Source organism: Castor canadensis, chromosome 12, assembly GCF_047511655.1.
Source record: "Castor canadensis chromosome 12, mCasCan1.hap1v2, whole genome shotgun sequence".
In the NCBI taxonomy this organism is placed as follows: Eukaryota; Metazoa; Chordata; class Mammalia; order Rodentia; family Castoridae; genus Castor; species Castor canadensis.
In genome coordinates this window covers 26,116,643-26,133,125 of record NC_133397.1, presented here as the reverse complement: position 1 = coordinate 26,133,125, position 16,483 = coordinate 26,116,643, and the positions used below count along the sequence as shown (strand labels likewise).

At 41.7% G+C, this 16,483-nt stretch overlaps 1 protein-coding gene across 1 annotated transcript in view; it reads left to right on the top strand.

Moving 5' to 3' along the window:
* Positions 1 to 657: 657 nt before the first annotated feature.
* Capn13 (calpain 13) overlaps positions 658 to 16,483 on the top strand; it is an 84,094-nt gene continuing 68,268 nt past the window's right edge. The window contains exon 1 of the mRNA XM_074049442.1: positions 658 to 837. The gene's annotated coding sequence lies outside the window, so the exon portion shown is untranslated. The remainder of the gene's footprint in view (positions 838 to 16,483) is intronic.

Here is a 16,483-nt window from a genome sequence, read left to right as displayed (position 1 = left end):
TCCACATTTGGGAATAGACTTGCCATATCAGTTTCAGGTGATTTCCACACTTTTTTCCTGCTTTACCAATTTTATCCTTATCCCTATAACCTAGGATGGACCTCATTGTTAGGGTTCTGGAATCAGGAAGCATGGGTTTCACATGCTCAACTGTTTTTCCCCAGTCCATTTAAGCAGAGACCATCCATGTTCTCACCATGCCCAGGGGTTAATGTTTCTTGCAATTTATTTGGAAAAGGGGGATGCTAGCTCCAAAGCAGAAAGAGCATGTGATGTGACTTGCCTCCAATGACCATTCCTGACAGGAATGGCACTTGTGCTTCTTTGGATGAGAATGAGGTGTAAAGGAAGGTTGCTTCCTCATTCCTTCTTCTATGCTCTTAGAAATGTTTTGTAAAGGAACCAATTCCCAGAAGAGAATAAAAACAAAGAAATGGAAACATCTGAAGATAATTTAAACCACAACCAAGTCTGTAGCTAGGGGCCTCCAGAAGTGAGGTGGGATCCAGCAGAGATGGGGTTGGGGTGGTGTTCTCTCTCTTTCTCTCTCTCTCCTGCCAGGACCTACACTGGAGTCACTGATTAACTAAGGTAGAGCAGCCACACCTGGCATGCCCATATAAGGAAGAGCCCAAGGGCAAGAAGTTGGCAGCTACAGACAGTGTCAATTGCCTCACAGTTTCTCCAGAGACAGCTCTCTCCTCTGACCAGTGATCCCTGCCACTCTCCATCAAAACTGCTGCTGAGCCTGTGGGGGCTGAGCCCATCCCAACTTGGTTTCCTGTGAGAATACTGCTAACAAGGCAGCTCCATCAGCCACACTTGGGCAGAACACAGGTAAGATATGAATAGTTGTCTTAACGGGCTTCAGACCAAGAGAGTACTCCAGACATTAGTGAGAATATGAATCCCCCATGAGGCAGATTCTGAGTCCTATCCCCAGAGGGTTGATCAATAGGTCTGAACACTAGGATTTCCCATGCAAGTGGCCCAAGGAGAGAAAGATGCTTTAAGAAGAATGAGGGCAAAACATGAGTTGCCTTTCAAAGAGGAGCATATTGCAATTTTTCCCAGTTTGTTTAGAAAGAGGATCTCTCCATCGAGTGACCTTTGCTTTCTGCTCACTCAGAGGTGCAACCCTGAGGGCCTCGTTGGCTGCAAGGGATACCCTGATGGTGGAAATTGTGCCTCTGTCTTCACTAATAAATAGTTTCTGACACACACTAAGTGTTTAATACATGCTTGGTAAAAGGAGGAAGGGGGTCCAGGCTCTTTGTTTTCTAATGATCTAGTATAATAGTTCCATAAGCAAAATTTTAAAAATCTGGGCTAATCACAAAAATCAGATTGCTACCACCTCAGAGATTTGGATGGTTCCCAAGCACTACAGCTGCATCACAGTCACATGTGTCTGTGACTGCTAAAGCTGGGCCTTCTCTGAGATGATGCTCTTCTCAGGGAGACCCTTCAGGCTGCTTTGCTTGGAACCGAGCTAACCAGCTTAGGAGGAGGACAAACACTGTCCTCTGTAGTTACAGTGGGTCATGAGCTACACAGTCCACCCTGTTTGCACTAGGTCATAAGAGACATTAACTGGGTCTCTGGTGGGCATGCCCTCTTTTGCCCCACCTTGTACTCAGTTTGATCTCACTGCTTTTTGGGAGGAGTGAGTATGTGATAGATATAAAAGGATTCACTTATTAGTGTCTTGACTGATGAGAATATAATAATCTGCCAAGTGTGTAATAGACAAGAGTTATATGTAGTACAAGCTCATTAGTCCCAATTTGTAGATGGAAAAAGTGACTTGCTGTTAAGCCCCTAGCAGACATAAATGACAGAGCTAGCATTCTATTTTACCTTGTTTGCCCCCTGGTTATTTGGTTGTATTCAGTGGCCCAGTTGGAAGAACACCTGAGAAGAAAAGGTGCCATCAAGAAATACGCAAAGGAATGACCTAACTATTCTGTGCTGAGGATTGTGCTTGATACTACCCTATGTGTTAGCTATGTGACTTTGGGCATGTTGCTTAACTCTCTGGGTCCCCATTTCCTCATTACTAAGCTGCGAAAGCCACAGCATCTGCTTCCAAAGATTGAAAAGTTTAAATGAGGTAGTCTGTAAAGTACTTAGCAGTATCTGGTACATGATAGCATGTAGGCCTGTGTTCTCTGTGAAACAAAGGCTGAGGCAGTGTAAGTGCTGCTGTACTAACTTATCAGGAGCTGCCATCCCAGGGCAGTAAAATGAGAGGAATGGGAAGTAAGCAGAGAAGGAGGGGAATCCATTCAAGCCTGCACACTGACCTCTCTTCACAAAGAGACACAGCCAGCCACTTGGCCAAAGCAGAATGGCTCTGGAATAGAATGACCCATTAGAGTGTGGTGAAGCAGTGCATCTGCTGGCTCTCTATTCTCTCTCTCTTTGTGTTCAGAGGAACACATTCTCTGGCACTCCTGGCTGTGTCATCTGGCCCACTTGGCAGCCATTGGAAAACCCAGATCCTGGTCCTGAAGCTTCACACTTCATCTGAGTCCACAAGTGTTCAGCAAAGCCACTTCCTAGGCTGGGGAGAAAAGGAGACCAAGAGTCCCAGACATAGGTGAGAATAGAAGAAACTGAGGCTGCAAATAAAGTATGTCCAGTAAAGATCAAGTTATCATTATTAGTATTTTCTGGACACTATGTAAGGTACTAATGTTTCCTAGGGGTCATCTCTTTCTCACATGAGTTAACCATGAAGGGGGCTCAGATGAGCTGGTCCATTCCATCCCCAATGTTTGAAGGAAGTCTGCTGGAGTACATACCAAAGTTCCCAAAACTGCACATGGTAAAGCATGCTACCCAAGGCCATGCAAAAGACCCGAGCAAAGTCCAGAAAGGAAAGATGATTTTCTACTGCCCTTGGAACTCTTCCTCTTGAACAGTGTTTCCTAATACGTGGTGCATAGAAAACAATTTCTGGGAGCTGTTGTCAAGAGCACCTCAATATACAAGTTCTATGATATTTAGACTTGTGTTGCCTCCTGCTTTTCTCTTTTCTGAGGGTCATGATTCAGATTTGCACACAAAAGCTGTGAGAAGGCCAGAGCAAAGAAATCAGTCTAACTGATTACACAATACCCTCCCATACTGAACACTGTAGGGAACACTGATTTGGACGATGAAGACTCTGGGTTCTGTCTCTTTTATCTTGATCCCTGAATTCCCAAAAGACTCTACCATGTACTATTTTGTTTTTGCTTTTCACAATACTTTTGAATAAAAAATTCTGCAATACAAGAGGAGGCTGTACAGTTCATCAATCTGCAAAGCTGAGTCTCCCATTAAACAACCAGCAAAGTGCAGCCAAGCCTAAATAAGGAAGTGTCTTGTCTTAATAATGAAGGTAGTTGAACATGGGGTCCCTAAGAGCCTTTCAGCTTCCTGTAATCTGGGATGTTCATGGTGAAAGGCAGCATGTTGATGTTATAGGTCATCTCATCCACTCAGAGATAATATCTTTGCCTTTGTTTGTTTAAATATGTTTGTTTATTAGGTGGAGCTAATAAACAGAACCAACTTTATTTAAAGAAATGGTGTAAGGGGAGGAAGTGAAGGATTGTCTCACTACCCCTTCCTCTGAGTTGTACATGAGATAAGAGCACTATAATACATAATACATGATATAAATATATATCCTATTAATATATTTGTTACTAATGAATATATGTACATTGATAACATACATCATATACATATATATACCTGTGGGTTTGGTATCTGCTGATTCCACCAATTGTGGATCAAATTATTGGAAAATAATGTTTGTGCATGAACAGACTTTTTCTTGCCATTATTCCCTAAATATTAAGCATAGCAACTATTTGCAATTAATTTATACTGTGTTAGATATTGTAAGTACTGTAGAGATGATTTAAAGTATGCTGAAGGATTGTGTGTAGGTTAGATATAAGTGCTATGTCATTCCATATAAGGGTGTTGAGCATCCTTGGACTTTGATCTCCCAGGGGTCTTGGAACCAGTCCCCCTTAGGTACTGAAGGATGACCGTACTGTGTCCTTGGTGATGTGCTGCCTCTAAGTACTTGGGTGAGAAAGAGTTGGGACTTTGGGGTTAACATCCTCACTCCACCAATATGCCCCAAAGGACCTCTAAAAGGGAGAATGGCCAGACCATTGTTTGCTTTCACTCTGAAAGAAGGGTCCCTTAGGCAACCCACAGCTCTCTTAGGACATGGGGTCCCACCCACCTCCCAGGCCTGAGAACTAGACTTGACCAGGACCTTTCTCTCTACTCAGAGAAGAAGCGAGACAGACCCTTTCACATCTGTAGACCAGAGATGCTGAGGGGCAGTGTCTCCAGCAGTTCACACCTGCCTCTGGGTGACACGCCAATGACCATATCTGGATCCAATGGGTTCTCAAGGGCCTGAAGTAGGAGAGGCTATAGGATCCTGAACCACAGGAACATGTATCCTGATCTCTCAGTCACCCTTCACCTTTTCCCCAATCTAAGCCCCATCAGGAGTGGTGGCTAAGCAGCTAAAACTAGAGTATTAAGCCCATCTCCAAAAGCCCAGCTTCCATTCAGGAAGGAAAGTTAGAAAACTTTCAGGTAGCATTGACTGGGGAAAGAATTTGGGGCAGAAGTCTTCTGAATAAGCTGGTTCCTGGAACTCTGGTGGACAGGCAGATACATTAGTCATCTCAGGGCTGTCCTTTTCCACTGCTGTAGTTTCCCTCTGACCTGTCCAAGAACCCCATCTGCTCCCTCAACAGGCAGCTTTTTCCAAATGGGTACAGTGCTCCCTAATGGCCTCCTTTGTTGTGGAAGGTGGCCCAGGAAGTAGGAGGGGCCCTGACAGCATCTCCAACTCTTCTCAGGCAGAGGCTCCCAGGCCTGTCCTTCCTCATAGGCCTGACTCACATACAGGCCAGTTAATCATTTCTGCTCCTATCTTTCTACCATTCTTCCTTCTTACCATAGTCTCTCCTGCAAATGCTCTGACTCCACTTGAAGTTCTAAGGGCTGGGGGTGGAAATTAATGGAAGGACATGGGACTTCTCAGAGGTTTAACCACCCACCCCCGCCACCTGGCTCTGCTTTACTCACTCACTTGAACACACACTCATATTTACACACAGGCAGACTTGTGTTCTAGATCCATTCTCCCTAATGCTGCTCTTTGACATTTTCAATACAGAAAGCTTTTGTTTTTGAAAGATTTTTGCTCTCCCACTAGTCCACACCCTGTTATTCACCCCAGAGGTGTCATTCTATCAGCTTGGATGGAAGAATTTTTTCATTAAAATCTCAGAAGAAGATTAGCTTGGGGTCTCCATGGAACCATTGACAGGTGTCCTTGAACTCCTGACTAGAAAAGGGAATGGCCCCTTGGCCAAGGAGCTTGGCTGCTGGTGCTGCTTACTCTCTCCCCACCCCCACAATCCCCACACCAAAGGTGGGAGGGGCCATTGGCAGAGCCAAGGCCAGACTACCAGCCCAAGACTCTGCCTTCTCACCTGTGTGGCCACTACTGTCTCTGATGCTCAGAATGGCCAGGTATTATCTATCTGGCCAGAAATCCACCTGGTGGCTCCTCTGCCTTTTCCTGTCCCCATGTTGTAGCTAGAAGCAGTGCTAGGGGTAGGGGCCATTGTGGCTGCATCTCTATTTTCCTACTGTGCCTTGAATACTATCATCTGAGGGATAAAGAAGCTTAGTGACATTTGGACAGTTAAGGCACCAAAGGCTGCTAGAATTAAAGGAGAATGCCTTCCTTTGGTGGATTTGCCCTTCCCTGTATCTTGGTCTTTTATGCTTCTACTCTCTTCTGTACCATCCTAACCACACACACCCTCCCACTGTATGTTCTGGTTCCCTTTCTATCTCTTGAGCCCTCTCTGTCTTGGTCTCCCTGCCTCTCTTTCTCTGTGTGGTCCCTCTGTCTTTACCTCATTTATTTTGTTTCTCTTTGTCTTACTTCAATGAAAGACTAAGAAGACAAGTGAAGAAGAAATCCCTTAAGAATAAATGGGTTATTTAAATGTGACCTCAACTTCCAAAGAGCCTTTAGAAAAGGAAAAGAAAAGGAAAAATATCCTAAACCTAACCCTGCCTAGTTCAGCTTTTGGAATGCTCCCACCTGGTTCCTGCCTGGGAAGCAACGATCTGAAACAGTAGCTCTTATCAGCACTTTACCTTTATATGTGGTCAGCCCAGCCTCCCAAGTCTTCCTTTTTTTTTTCATTTTTCTTTTATTATTCATATGTGCATACAAGGCTTGGTTCATTTCTCCCCCCTGCCCCCACCCCCTCCCTTACCACCCACTCCGCCCCCTCCCTCTCCCCCCCTCAATACCCAGCAGAAACTATTTTGCCCTTATTTCTAATTTTGTTGTAGAGAGAGTATAAGCAATAATAGGAAGGAACAAGGGTTTTTGCTGGTTGAGATAAGGATAGCTATACAGGGCATTGACTCACATTGATTTCCTGTGCATGGGTGTTACCTTCTAGGTTAATTCTTTTTAATCTAACCTTTTCTCTAGTTCCTGGTCCCCTTTTCCTATTGGCCTCAGTTGCTTTAAGGTATCTGCTTTAGTTTCTCTGCATTAAGGGCAACAAATGCTAGCTAGTTTTTTAGGTGTCTTACCTATCCTCACCCCTCCCTTGTGTGCTCTCGCTTTTATCATGTGCTCATAGTCCAATCCCCTTGTTGTGTTTGCCCTTGATCTAATGTCCACATATGAGGGAGAACATACGATTTTTGGTCTTTTGAGCCAGGCTAACCTCACTCAGAATGATGTTCTCCAATTCCATCCATTTACCAGCGAATGATAACATTTTGTTCTTCTTCATGGCTGCATAAAATTCCATTGTGTATAGATACCACATTTTCTTAATCCATTCGTCAGTGGTGGGGCATCTTGGCTGTTTCCACAACTTGGCTATTGTGAATAGTGCCGCAATAAACATGGATGTGCAGGTGCCTCTTTGGGTATATCCCCAAGAGTGGTATTGCTGGATCAAATGGTAGATCGATGTCTAGCTTTTTGAGTTGCCTCCAAATTTTTTTCCAGAGTGGTTGTACTAGTCTACATTCCCACCAACAGTGTAAGAGGGTTCCTTTTTCCCCTCATCCTCGCCAACACCTGTTGTTGGTGGTGTTGTTGATGATGGCTATTCTAACAGGGGTGAGGTGGAATCTTAGTGTGGTTTTAATTTGCATTTCCTTTATTGCTAGAGATGGTGAGCATTTTTTCATGTGTTTTCTGGCCATTTGAATTTCTTCTTTTGAGAAAGTTCTGTTTAGTTCACTTGCCCATTTCTTTATTGGTTCATTAGTTTTGGGAGAATTTAGTTTTTTAAGTTCCCTGTATATTCTGGTTATCAGTCCTTTGTCTGATGTATAGTTGGCAAATATTTTCTCCCACTCTGTGGGTGTTCTCTTCAGTTTAGAGACCATTTCTTTTGATGAACAGAAGCTTTTTAGTTTTATGAGGTCCCATTTATCTATGCTATCTCTTAGTTGCTGTGCTGCTGGGGTTTCATTGAGAAAGTTCTTACCTATACCTACTAACTCCAGAGTATTTCCTACTCTTTCTTGTATCAACTTAAGAGTTTGGGGTCTGATATTAAGATCCTTGATCCATTTTGAGTTAATCTTGGTATAGGGTGATATACATGGATCTAGTTTCAGTTTTTTGCAGACTGCTAACCAGTTTTCCCAGCAGTTTTTGTTGAAGAGGCTGCTATTTCTCCATCGTATATTTTTAGCTCCTTTGTCAAAGATAAGTTGCTTATAGTTGTGTGGCTTCATATCTGGATCCTCTATTCTGTTCCACTGGTCTTCATGTCTGTTTTTGTGCCAGTACCATGCTGTTTTTATTGTTATTGCTTTGTAATATAGTTTGAAGTCAGGTATTGTGATACCTCCTGCATTGTTCTTTTGACTGAGTATTGCCTTGGCTATTCGTGGCCTCTTGTGTTTCCATATAAATTTCACAGTAGATTTTTCAATCTCTTTAATGAATGTCATTGGAATTTTGATGGGAATTGCATTAAACATGTAGATTACTTTTGGGAGTATCGACATTTTTACTATGTTGATTCTACCAATCCATGAGCATGGGAGATCTCTCCACTTTCTATAGTCTTCCTCAATCTCTTTCTTCAGAAGTGTATAGTTTTCCTTGTAGAGGTCTTTCACATCTTTTGTTAGGTTTACACCTAGGTATTTGATTTTTTTTGAGGCTATTGTAAATGGAATTGTGTTCATACATTCTTTTTCCGTTTGTTCATTATTAGTGTATAGAAATGCTAATGATTTTTCTATGTTGATTTTATATCCTGCTACCTTGCTATAGCTATTGATGATGTCTAGAAGCTTCTGAGTAGAGTTTTTTGGGTCTTTAAGGTATAGGATCATGTCGTCTGCAAATAGGGATATTTTGACAGTTTCTTTACCTATTTGTATTCCTTTTATTCCTTCTTCTTGCCTAATTGCTCTGGCTAGGAATTCCAGTACTATGTTGAATAGGAGTGGAGATAGTGGGCCTCCTTGTCTGGTTCCTGATTTTAGAGGGAATGGTTTCAGTTTTTCTCCACTAAGTATAATGCTGGCTGTAGGTTTGTCATAAGGAAAGTTGAGGAACTTTCCTTCTATTCCTAGTTTTCTTAGAGCTTTTATCATGAAATGATGTTGGATCTTATCAAAGGCTTTTTCTGCATCTATTGAGATGATCAAGTGGTTTTTGTCTTTGCTTCTGTTAATATGGTTTATTACATTTATTGATTTTCGTATATTGAACCACCCCTGCATCCCTGGGATGAAGCCTACTTTGTCGTGGTGAATAATCTTTTTGATGTGTTGCTGAATTCGATTTGCCATTATTTTGTTGAGGATTTTTGTGTCAATGTTCATTAAGGAGATTGGCCTATAGTTCTCCTTTTTGGAGGTGTCTTTGCCTGGTTTTGGGATAAGTGTAATACTGGCTTCATAAAATGTGTTTGGCAGTTTTCCTTCCCTTTCTATTTCGTGGAACAGTTTAAGGAGGATTGGTATCAGTTCTTCTTTAAAGGTCTGATAGAATTCAGCAGAGAATCCATCAGGTCCTGGACTTTTCTTTTTGGGGAGACTCTTGATTGCTGCTTCAATTTCATTTTGTGTTATAGGTCTATTCAGGTGATTAATTTCCTCTTGGTTCAGTTTTGGATGATCATATGTATCTAGAAATCTGTCCATTTCTTTTAGATTTTCAAATTTATTTGAATATAGGTTCTCAAAGTAGTCTCTGATGATTTCCTGGACTTCCATGGTATTTGTTGTTATCTCCCCTTTTGCATTCCTAATTCTACTAATTTGGGTTTTTTCTCTCCTCATTTTAGTCAGGTTTGCCAGGGGTCTATCGATCTTGTTTATTTTTTCAAAGAACCAACTTTTTGTTTCATTAATTCTTTGTATGGATTTTTTGGTTTCTATTTCATTGATTTCAGCTCTTATTTTTATTATTTCTCTCCTATTTGTTTTGGGATTTGCTTGTTCTTGTTTTTCTAGGAGTTTGAGATGTATCATTAGGTCATTGATTTGGGATCTTTCAGTCTTTTTAATATATGCACTCATGGCTATAAACTTTCCTCTCAAGACTGCCTTAGCTGTGTCCCATAGGTTCCGGTAGGTTGTGTTTTCATTTTCATTGACTTCCAGGAACTTTTTAATTTCCTCTTTTATTGCATCGATGATCCATTCTTCATTAAGTAATGAGTTATTTAGTTTCCAGCTGTTTGCATGTTTTTTGTCTTTACTTTTGTTGTTGAGTTCTACTTTTACTGCATTGTGGTCAGATAGTATGCACGGTATTATTTCTATTTTCTTATATTTGCTGAGGCTTGCTTTGTGCCCTAGGATATGATCTATTTTGGAGAAGGTTCCATGGGCTGCTGAGAAGAATGTATATTGTGTAGAGGTTGGATGAAATGTTCTGTAGAAATCTACTAGGTCCACTTGATCTATTGCATATTTTAGATCTTGGATTTCTTTATTGAGTTTTTGTTTGGATGACCTATCTATTGATGATAATGGAGTGTTAAAGTCTCCCACAACCACTGTGTTGGCATTTATATATGCTTTTAGGTCTTTCAGGGTATGTTTGATGAAATTGGGTGCGTTGACATTGGGTGCGTACAGATTGATGATTATTATTTCCTTTTGGTCTATTTCCCCTTTTATTAGTATGGAATGTCCTTCTTTATCTCGTTTGATCAATGTAGGTTTGAAGTCTACTTTGTCAGAGATAAGTATTGCTACTCCTGCTTGTTTTCGGGAGCCATTGGCTTGGTAAATCTTCTTCCAGCCTTTCATCCTAAGCATATGCTTATTTCTGTCAGTGAGACCAAGTCTTCCTAATGTAAGAGAAGATTTGAATTAGCTAAGTGAGTAGCACATTCCTTCTTCATGGATGAAAAAAAAAAAGCTTAGGAAAATAGCAAATATTCAGTGTTTCTGAGATGTGTATAGTTGTATAATCCAGAAAGAATGTTCTTCTTTGTCCATAGACTACTCAAGAGCTTTCTAGGCCTCTTTTTTAATTGAATGACACCAGTCAAAGATCTCTGGAGAGGGGAGAGGAGGATCCTTCCATGAAAAGACAAGTTGCCTTTTATGTGTGTGTGTATATGTTGGCACATGAATCCAAACTTAATAGAAAGGAATAAAACATTTTGTGGGTTCCTACTTTATCATCTTCCCAACAATATCATCTAAGGATCATAAGAGCCCATATTCTCAGCACCAGAAACAGAATATTACAGCTGGAAAAAAAATTTAGAAAAGAAAGTCCAATCTTCTTAGTGCTCCAGAGGGGGAAACTGAGACTATTGAAGGGAGTCACATATCCAGGGTTCATTGGCTCCAGTGAAGCCACAACTATCCTTTCTGCCAGGCAAATGTTGTCTTTGTTCCCCACAGAATCTCCTTAGAGAAACCCAGTGGTTGGGGTCTCTGAGCTCCGAGGCTGTGAGACTGGGTCCACTCATGAGGCATGTGGGGAGAGAGGGAGAAGCAATTTCCGTCTGTGGAGCCACAGAAGGGAGCTTCTGTGCTCTGCACTCTCATGCCAAGCTGTTGATCTCCTTGGCAGCCAGCCCTGAGTCTGAACCTAGTCACTGGCAGGCAGTGGATAGTTCTATTCTGAGCACTCACTTCTCTGGCACCTGCTGCAGATCTGGGACGCTTCACAACTAAATCTGAGCCACGAGAGAGGCTTCTTTAATGTCTCCCACATCCGTGGCTATTGGTGGATTAGAGATTATCTCAGACAATGAAAAACACTTGCTTATCCTTGCAAGTGTTTCAGCAGAAAGCAGGATGCACAGCACCATGCTTTGGTTGCAGGCCAGATATCCATTCGTAAAGATGTGTTCAGGACAGGAGTCTGTTAGGAGGGCTACTTCTCCTGTTTGACCTTGAGCCTCAGATTCCCCTCCTTCAATCTTCCTGTGTGATCTGCCTTTCTAGGGCTGCACCTCCATCCATAGCTTTTAGGTCACAAAGGCACAAAAACATGTTAAGATGATTCTGAAGTGTGGGAGTAGCCCAGGAACAACACCCAACCAAGGGTTAAATTCTGTCTTCAAAATCTGTCATGAATGTTCATTCTCGCACTGATACCATCTCCCACGAGCTCTCCTTGAGAGCAGTCATATGTTCTCCACTGTGGCAGATTTACATATGCACAAAATTCTCTTTCTCGCTCTCTTCTTTTGCTTCTTTCTCTGCTCTCCCTCTCTCTGCTTTCCTTCCCTCTCTCTGCTTTCTCTCTCCCTCTCTCTTTATTCTTGGTCTCTTCTCTGTTTCCAGCTCTCCCTCTCTCTCCTTTGCTCTTTCTCTCTTTCTATCATCCTCCGTACCTCTCTCCATCTCTCCCTCTTTTCCCTTCCTTCTTCCCTCTCTGTCTCTCCCCAAAGCCCTCAGGTGTGCTAAGGTGGCATAGAGCTAAAAGTGGTTTGCACCAGGTTTTTTCCGCCTGAGAGCAGTTAAGTGCCTTATTTTCTCCACTTGGGTGGCCAAATTATTCTCCATGTGTTAAACAGTGTAATTAAACACATACACACGAGAGTGTGTGGGCCCCTTCCCCCACCCTTCCTTGTTCCTTGTCAGCAGAGAGAGTGTCAGCCCCAGCCTTCAAGCTCTGTTAGTTTTAATTTGAGTTGTGGAATTAGTAATGGGTTTTGCTGGAACACTGTTGTGGGAAATAGATCGCTCCTCGTGTAGGGTTTGGGCACCATTTCAAATGAGTATTTGTTAAGGGGAAAGCCGTCCCTTGTCGTGTTCTGCTACATTACATCAGATTTATTTCCATTGTTCTGAAAAACACCAGCCAGGAAAGTGCTGTGTGCATCATTCCTGGGCAGACAACAATTGAACACTGCTTCCTATCTCTCAGCTGATTAAAAACCAAAATGCAAACCAAGTCACCCTTTGTGACTGGGATATGCTAAGCATGTCTTGCAGGCAGGGCCACCAGGCCAACTCCTGTACCTGTCACTGTGAGGCCTGGGGGAGCTGCTGTCCTGGGTCCTATCATTGGCAGAAGGTGACTGAGTGGTTTGGTGGTGTGAAAATTGGATGCTAAGGAAAAACAATTGATTGGAGAGAGTCCATCAGGGACTCTGAAAGGGTTCTGCCCAACTTAAGGATCCTTCTGTACCACCCTTTAGCAATCATCCATGTCCACTCAGCAAGTTCCTGAAGTGTGTCTGTGTTCCCTGGTTATTCATGTCATTGATAGCTCTTTCTTCTGCACTGTCCAATAAGGCAGCTACTAGTTGCATGTAGATATTTACATTTAAATGTAAATGAAATAAAATGGAAAAAATTAAAATTCAGTCCCTTTGTTGCACTAGCCGTATTTCAAGAGCTCAAAAGCCACATGTGGCTGGTGGCTATTGTATTGGATAACATGGGTATAGAACATTTCCGTCATCATAGAAAGTTCTACTGCAAAGCTCTCTAATTAAAACCATCCTCCTGTCAAAATATCTAGGGACTAGTTCCACCCTCTGGACCCCACAGATTACACGTGCTTCTTTTGCCTTCAAATCCTTTCCTCTGGGGGTGTTGTTGGCTTTAGGGACATCCTGCACATTGTGGCAGGACAAGGTAGGCAGGGAGAGGAAAATAAATGCTCCTGGGATAGGGTAGAGGCTGTGGAAACTTGGTCCTGCTGTGGGTGCTGAGAGGTAATGTATCTCAGAGCCTCCCCAGATGTTGAGCTCTCAGTTTCTGCCAGGTAGACAGATGTGAGGGTCCCTACAAGTGAGTAAATCATGACTCTGAGAACCTGGAGAGACTTGATGTTGGAAGTCCAGGGGGACAATTCCCAGGGCCTGGAGTGCCCACCCCATACTAGTGGGGTCCCAGTTACTGGGCTCAAGTTCAGGGTCAGAACAGTGGGCCAGGCAGGACACTTAAGGAGTTCCTGATGGGATGCTGATGATCACATCAAGTCCTTTATAAGAATCTTCTCACTTAATGCCCATCAGTACTAGAGGGCCAGTTTTACTACCTCTGCCTCCAGCCCTTTTTATATGTAGGAAAAGGAGGCTCAGAAATATCAAGAGTATTGCCCAAAGTCATTCAGTGAGTGAGAGACAGCTGGAGTCAAAGTTCTCACCTGATTCCACCTGCTCGTGCCATGCTGCCTCTTTTGTTCCTTTTTTCTTAAGAGACAAATTCCAAACTAGAGCCTAACCTTGGGGGCAAGAGAAGAAACCAGGAAGACTGAGGGGGGAGGGGGCAGGGAGCCTCGCTGTGACCAAACCTCAGCTGCTAAGAGTAGGATTATTCTGGAGGGCCAGGGGCTGGGAATGATGAGTCTGCAGGGCCCTCCATTTGCCCTTCTCCCAGTAAACATCTCTAGATCTCCAACTCTTCCCCCTGGCAGTGACTTCCCGACTCCTTGTCTGCTTGGCTGAACTGCATCCAGCCTGTATCGCAGGTTTGTGCCAACTAGATAAAGTTCTAGCTGGGTATAACTGCATACCTGGAGGCCTGCCTGTGAGCAGAGTGCCTGCCTCCATGGCCAGGTGTTCTTTTGCTACTCAAACATTCTTCATTGGATATACCCAAGAGCATCAGTGGACCTCTTGGATTGTGGCCCCTAGAGCTGGAACACAGATGTCCACGTGGGTCAGGAGCAGCTATACATGTAAGACTGAAGGTGTCCCATCTAGAGTAACACTGACTGCTCTTGAAGCTTTCAGACCCTGCCAAGTCTTTCATAGCTTTGCCTCATTATTATAACAGGAAGTAAGGCATGCAAAGTATTTCAGAATGAAATCTAGTTGGGACAGACCCCACTCACTATACACCTGAACAGTTGACTTTCAAATGTGAAGACAGCTTTGCAGTTGCCTTGTTAACTTCATCTTCTTGGTTTTGAGGTCATTTTAGAGATTCTAAAATCTCTAAAGTAGATTCTGCCATCTACTTGGTTCATGATTCTTCCTTTATTTTTATTATTAAACATGATGAAACAGTTGAAAAGGATCTTCGTTTTTCATTTCAACACTTTCTTCTAGGACCAGTATAAAATGTTGAACGGGACAGGATTAGGGGCAGAGCTCTGTGACTATTACAGTGCATTGGTTAAAGATAATCCAGAATCACTCATCTGTAACCCCTGGTTACACTATGAATTCTAGTTCCCGTGCTACACTCTACCTTACTATGCTACAGTGCACTGTTCTTCCATATGACATGATATACAGCCTATCCAGACTAGTCTGGTTTCACCATCTTACGTGTAGAGAATAAATGGAGATTTTATCAAACACTTTTTAAAAATCAAGAAATTATATATAGAGATTCTCTTACTTCAGCATTATTTATTAAGTACTCAAAATGTTTCTTGCAAATCCATTTCAGAACTTTTCTATGAATATCAGACTTTTAAAAAATATTATTATAGAACTATAAAAATTTTAAATCAGTATTTTTGAAAAATAATAGTGTTAATTACAAATAAAAAGGTTTTAAAAAAGAATCTCTCACAAAGTTTCTTATATTTTCATAATAATTAACATTTGACCTAATTTATAAAAATTAAACTTATTAAAAAGCTGAATATGGTTGATGTACTTTCTATACAAGAATGAATATAGAATTTTTAAACCTGTGGAAATCACCATAAGAAGAGGGTTAAGGTAGGAAGAAGAAAAATGGAGGGGATGAACCAATTCAGATTATAATATCTGAAATGTCACAGTGAAACTCCCTGTATAGCTACTTTAAGCAAACAAAAATGGCTTTTTTTGAAAATAGAGAACAGGAAAGCAAAACAGGTCCTGTCTGGGGGTTGATGCCAGTGAGAGGGGGGAAGATATAAGGAAAGCGTGTAGGAGGGTGGAGGTAATAGAAATATTATGTACGCATGTATGAAAATGGAAAATGAGACCTGTTGAAACTATTCCAAGAATGGAGAGAGGGAATAAAGGAGAATGATGGAGGGGGTGAATTTAACTATGATATTTTGTAAGAACTTTTGTAAATGTCACAACTTACCCCCCCAACAATAATGTGATAATAAAAATAAAATTAAAATTAAACTTATAAGCAAATATTTATAATACATTCATATTTGCATAAAGTGAAGAAGATCTGTGTTCTTCAAGTGACTGTAAAAGATTAAGACGATAAGCCACAAAACATACATACCCAACAAAAGATGGATATCCAGAGTAGGTAAAGAATTCTTACAAATCAATAAGAAGACAATCCAATAGAAAAATGGACATAAGATACGAATATTCATTTCTCAGGAGAGGGAACATGAATGGAGAAGAAATATACTGAGAGCTGCTCATCTTACCAGTAATCAGGGAAACAAAGTAAGACCACAAAGCGCTGCCATTTACTCTCGCTAGGCAGATACAAATTAGAAGCTTTCCAACACCAGGAGTTACTGAGGATATAGGCAATGGGAACTCTTTTACAATGCTGGTGAGATTATAAATTGGTATGACCTTGGAGATAACTCGGCAGACTTAGTGAAGGTGAGTCTGTGCATACCCTACACCCATAAATTCTGTTCCTAGGAATACAACCTGGAGACACTCTCACACACACTTACAGGGAGCTATGCCAAGAGCATTTTTAGAATGATCTTTTTATTAAAGCAAAGAGGAAAAGCACTTCAAATATCCACCGAGAAGAGATGTCTTTATAAACTGTAGAATGATAGCATGTTATACAGCAATGAAAATGAATGAAATATAACCACGTTTTAACTTGTGGGGTTAAAAAATGCAAGTTGCTGAAGACTGTATAAACTGTGTATAATACTTAGTTTTACAATAATTTGGGTGTAATTAACATATAACTGTACATATTTAAAGTGTGAAGAACCTTGATGGATTTGCCATGTGTATACACATGTGAAATCATCACACTCAAAATAAGTGTTTGCATGACCCCCCCCAAA